The 6062-nt window shown below is 37.6% G+C and overlaps 1 long non-coding RNA gene across 1 annotated transcript; it reads right to left on the bottom strand.

The window, feature by feature from the left end:
- Positions 1-202: 202 nt before the first annotated feature.
- Positions 203-5748, bottom strand: LOC108508283. The gene is made up of 3 exons (XR_001878373.1): positions 3732-5748; positions 1489-1671; positions 203-596 (listed from the first exon to the last, which is right to left on the bottom strand). It is a non-coding gene; the product is annotated as an uncharacterized LOC108508283 (long non-coding RNA).
- Between the last annotated feature and the right edge of the window lie 314 nt (positions 5749-6062).

Genomic DNA, 6062 nt, shown 5'->3' with positions numbered 1-6062 from the left:
CCAAAGCGTTTTGCAGACTCCGTGAAAAATACATCCTGCAAAAAATATGGAGTTCACTCTTCCTTCTCTTCTACTTCCAACCATCCCCTCCTCTCTAATTTTTCTTGCACTATAATGAGCAAACAGCTAATATTAATCAGGCAATGTCCCTCTTACATAAACATTTTTATTTCTTCTGTGACTTTATTTTCCTTTTTTTTTCTTTTTCTTGGTCAGGGTTGTGAAGGTAATATAGAGAAAATCCTCAGAAAAGCAGAGAATTATAGGAATGATTCCCACAAAATGAAATCTGACGAAAAGAGTCACTATTACTAAGCCCAATTTCTTTAAGGATCTTCATTGACCTTCGTTTTCCAGTGTTGTATGAAATGGACCACTTCACATTCCAGGTAAACATAATAAAGCTCCACATCTTACAGGGGACTTGGAAATGAAGGGGTGAATGTATGGTCTTCCAGATTTCTGCTAGCTGTCTGCTTGGATACCTCCTCAGGGTAAGACACAAGCATAACTGGAGCCCTGTGACAGAAGTGTAGTTTGATTCATGGTAAGGGGCTACTTCAGACATTTGGGAACCAGTTTGATAGGATGCCTGTCTGTAAGTGAAAAGACATGATATGAGATATTCCGTTCAAACTTGCCCCTTGCACTGGATTTTGTGCAGGAAGAAACCAGAACAATATAAAATGCCCACAAAAATCCCATGTGCACACTGTTCCAACACATGGATAGAGCCAACAGTCGGAGGCAATCTGTCTTCTCCCAATCCATTTGACACTAGGGCTTGGAAAGTGGGCAGTGATCAAGGCAGCAGGGTAGAAGAAAAGCCCCTCATCTGTGATAGTTTTGTATGCTGAACACATCCATAAGCACCATTTTTCTGACATATGAGTGTGATTTAATAGGCAGTGCAAAACACTAGATGCTGTATGTGCAGACCTAATACAGTAGGGGAGACACATTTTAAATATTGTTATTAATTATATCCAAAGCATCTGAGTAAGAAAATAAAATTAAGATTGAGATTTAATGAAATAGTGAGAGATGCATTACCTAGCTAGATATTTGAATAAAAAATGCAAATAAGCGGGAGATTTGAGCAGTGGCTTATGAAAATCTATTCTTCCTTTTTTCCATGTGGCTACTTTTGATTTGCCTGCCTGCTTTTTTTCAGGGTTAGCCTAATTATTTTTATTCCCATGTGTAGGATATTGTAAATGCACACAGAGGCTGTAGCACAGACCACGTGTGCATGTTTGCTTGTGCATAGAAATATACATGAATTCACTCATGTATACATATGTATGAACTCTTTATTTTTGTGTTTATGTGGATACATATACACATGCGCTCAGTATATCCAATATTTTAAGCCACTCAAGATTTAAGACCACATATTTTCCAGAATGATTCCTTCTGCTATAATTCGCAGCAGTAAGCCTTCTTCTCCCTGCTCTCTCCTGATAAAGCTGCCCTGCCATCACTGACCTGAAATCTCAGCAAGCTGATGGGTAGATCTTCTTTCTGATATGCATTTTGATGAGCCTTCAGTGCAAATCCAATCTGGGTTGCAAGCCATCTAATGCATGGCGGGCCCTCTGTTCCTTATTTAATACAACTATATTTTCCTCCTTCCATATACTGAATTCTGTTTAAGGGTCTCTGTTCAGCCTAAATTTGAAAACAAAATATACTTCAGCTGATATGAGGAATCTGTACACAAGAGCAGGCGAAAAGAAAGAGCAGCACACGTTTTCAGCCATAATTTAGTACACAGATGGTAACGATAGGAGGTGTTGGTTGCAAGAAATGAGTTGTTCAGGAAGATTCGCTCAGCTGAATTTTGATTTTCTTTCCAGCAGACCTCCTCACATGGTATTGTTTATGCAAATATACCCTCTTTTCAAAAAGCGTCTGGCTTCAGAAAAGCCCTGGCAGTAGAGCACAAAAGCTAAGTTGTACAGAAGCTACCAGACCTGAAAAGACAGGCTGAATGGAGCAATGGATGCAATATGCAGTCGGCCAGACAAACAGAAGAACCATTCTTTTCTGGGTACCAGTGGTGTGTGGAGAAGGCAGCCTACCCCAGAGGGAGGAAGAAAAGGCCCTGAGATGGGGGTAACTGCCCTGATCCTATAGAAAAAAAATAAAAGGCTAAAGGGACCAGAGCCAAGCATTATAGACGCAACTACGGTTAAGACTTAAAACTGCTTTAACGCACTTTTAGGACCTTTTGTGCTGCTGGTAACTTTGCCAAGAGAAATTAATTGGAAATTTAAGTTCCTTGTATGTAGGATTGATGGCAACAAGAAAAGTAGAACAGTTCTTACAGTAACTTTCTAACCTCTAATAAAGAGGTTTTCTTTTTGCTGTTAGCTTTAGCAAGTACGGACACTGGAAAATATTTTTTCAACAGACAAAATTTAGCTGAGATGAATTCCCTGTACAGAAATGCAGTTACATGCAGTCACATATGAACAGAGAGAGCAAGTGAGCACTAGTACTAGGATGTTCCATTGCATAATATGCACATGATAGGAAATACCAGTTTCTTAATCCAATATATATATATATACACATTCACTTTTCATCCACTAAGTGTTTTATTTATGCCAGTAATCTAAAAGCTTGGTATAATCCAACAATTATGCAATGAAAAACCATTTATTTACGTATAGCACTATATTATAGCTTTGCATTACCTCATTATTTGTTAAAAGCACTATTGTTGGTGTACAATATCTTTGTATATCTCCCTAAATATTTGAAATAACACTTCAAAATACACATCCTCCCCCAAGTTTTTAAGTAAAAAGGTGTTAGCTTTCTAATATATTCACATTTTGCATATATTTTTTCAAGTGCTGCATTTAAGTACAGCAGGTGTGTTTAGTACACAAAACACATACAACCTCAGAAACTTCCAGTGTCACGTTTTATGATAACTGCAAATTCAACTGCAGATGCATTTAATCTATTTTGTTTGGTATTTTCAAAGCGTTTCATATGTTATGAAGAAACCATCAGCTCTGTTAAGTGAAATTTTTTGTCAGGTCATTCCTATGTTGAATATATGAATAATGTATTTTTAATTTCAGTATTTCTGGATGCTTGTCTTTTAAATGAAAGAACAAGTCTAGAATAGTTGTTTTAAAGGCCACTCAGAGATAGCATGAACAGCAGAGAGAAAGCATCTTGAATTGCAGTTCTGCAAAATCTGGTCATTAATTCCATCTTATATCTTATTCTTTTTATGCCAGAAAATCTGAAAACTGAGTGCAAGAGAGAATGGCATCATCTGCATTTCAGTGGCCTGCCTTCAATATAAAAGCTATCTTCTTATCTCTCTTTTTTGTCCCCCTACAAGAACTGTAGCAGAGACAAGGCTTTTTTTTGGAGGGTTTGGTGTTAGAGTAAAGGGGTTATTTGCCATCTGCCATCAGCTTGTAGTTTGCATATCAATAAAAAAAATTAATAAACTAATTTCCAGCATATATGATACAGTTAATGTAGAAGGTCCATTGTTAGGGGAGAAATAGTATATTCTTATCAGTGGCTTTAAACAGCTATTCATCATTTCTAAAGGGCAATTATTTGGAATCTATTAAACTAGAATTCATAATACCCCTGCATACTGAATTTTAAATAGAAATCTGTATTTAGAGGAAGGAATACATTAGTATAAGTCATTAGAGCATTGAAAATCCATGACTTGTTCATTTTTCACTTACTTTTTTTTTCCTGAGAATATGAAGCACTGAGGATCTGAGCATTTAAAGAAAACTTCCCAAAGTCGGTCCTTTTTATATTCACTTTGTTTCAGATGTTGCAAATAACTGCTGAGAAAGCAAACTATCCAGGAAAAATGTTTCAATTAGCAAACCAAAGGTAAATAGCTAGGTAGATAGATAGACAGACAGATAGATAGATGGGTGCATCTGTATCTAGCTGTTGGACAGCCTACGATAAAGGACTTGGTTCCAAAATGTTTGCTTAGAATAGGATGAAAACTCATCAAAGGGCAGGGGACAGATATTTCTTGTAAACTGTTTTCTAGTGGGTGTTTTAGTGTGCTGGTTATTCAAAGTTGTTTTTACAAGCCTGGTTATCAATGAATAAAAATAATTGATTAAAGAAAAAGTAATAGAAAATGATAACAGGACTGGAGAATAAAAACTGTTTATCATCTCAGTGAATGCAAATGAATCTTCTACTGGGAGGCTCACAGACAAGTAAAGCAAGACAAAAATCCAAGTCCCAGTAGAGATAAATAGATAAGCTAAAAATCACCATCTCATACTGCACATAATTTCACAGTAAATCTGGTTTAAGAGATAAAAATGCACAGCATATGGGTAACTTACATCTGCTTGGGAACTGTGTGAGCACCATTTACTCCAGCAAACACACTGTTAAAACATCACTTCTCACGGGGAGCTGTTCAACACACATGTGGACACCTCATGTCTGTGCACACACATTCGTGAGTGTGCATGCACATACACTTTTGTACCAAAAAATTTCCTATCAAGGGGTTCAGCCTACTGAATTTGATATATAGCAAACAATTAACCAATAACATGAGCATATGAATGTCATATCTGCTGCTCTTTAGGATCCTGCGACTCATAATATATAGCCACGATAAAACGACTGTATGGAAGTGAAGGTCATACTTTAGCCTGGTTCTTTCTTATCTTTGCAAGGATGACGTTGATATTCTGTTTCTGCAGGAACAGAAAGAAATTGCACACAAACGGGGAGGTATTAAGTAAGCTTTCTGGGCTCCTTGTTGCTGCACTGTGGGTGAGTAGAGAAGACAGACATTGCATACTCCATGCCATGGGTGGGCAGCATCCTCAGCAGACCTCCCACAGGGAGAGCATGGCTTGCCCATGGGACCAAGCAACTGCCAGCCATTGGGAGCATTTTAGCGCAGAGGATTGAATGGACTGAAACTGAGGAAAAAATTTTATGTTCCCTGAAAAAACTAAGCAGTTAATTTATTACAAGCTTTTTTTATTGCCTTGTTAATATAGCTCTTCATTATGGCTTTAGAGAAGGAGACTTACTTGTCACTTAGCCTCTGTGGTTTTGGGTTGGGCAGAGGATGCTAGATGCTCTTAAGCAAGAATGCATTTTTGTCACAAGGAACTTTCCCGAACTGATTTTCTGTGCTGTGGTCTATGTTTCTTTTCACTGTAGGAAGCAAAAGGCCACTGATGTATCATTTGAAGGTGCAGTACTGTGTTAGCTGTCTTGCAAGAACATTCATAAACTAGACTTCAGATAAACTAGATTTCACTAGGTCGGACTCCCCACAGCTGCGTTTGTGCTAAGTCTGGCCACTTGTTACCCTGTTTGTAATGCTATTACGGATGCATGACACATGATCACAGGATGCCTTGATCTAAGATGAGACTTGTATACATGAGAAACTTGCACGAACTTGGCATAAATGGGTCCTAGAAGTATTTTACGAGACATGTGAACTAGCTGCCACAGTTTGATAACGTTTAAGCTTTTTCAGTTTGATCATCGTAATGGGCAGATACGCGTTCATATTCATGGCAAACTCAAAATAATCTGACTACACTTAAATTGCAATGAAATTTATTATGTAACATATGCCCCAGACTTAAGAGAAAATACACAGACACAGTGGGCCTGTGATTCCTTTCTCCTTGTGTTTTCCCACATCAGGACAGACACAGTTCAGGTGATGTGTGATAACAGGGAAACTCAAGAAGATTGTTTAGGCATATGTGTTTAACTTAAACTTAATGCAAAATCTCTACTTAGTTTTCAGCATGTCTTCTTTGGGTGTCTCCTAACTTGATGAAAGGAAGTAAATTTTAAATAACATCAAGTTAATCCAAACCACATTATCTGGCATAGCAGCACTTGCAGCAGCTTAAAAAAATGGAGCATTAATTAAACAGACAGAAAGAGAAAGAAGGTTTAGGGAGGTCTTTGGTCTAAATAACTTACCTAGAGGCCAAACAACAAGATATTGGATAAGATAATTAAATTGTTGCGGGTGAAAAGCTACTGAGAGCAAT

The sequence above is a fragment of the Lepidothrix coronata genome, unplaced genomic scaffold, assembly GCF_001604755.1.
Source record: "Lepidothrix coronata isolate B3197 unplaced genomic scaffold, Lepidothrix_coronata-1.0 Scaffold289, whole genome shotgun sequence".
Classification (NCBI taxonomy): domain Eukaryota; kingdom Metazoa; phylum Chordata; class Aves; order Passeriformes; family Pipridae; genus Lepidothrix; species Lepidothrix coronata.
The sequence above is the reverse complement of the archived record's forward strand: the minus strand, read 5'-3'. Positions and strand labels throughout refer to the sequence as shown.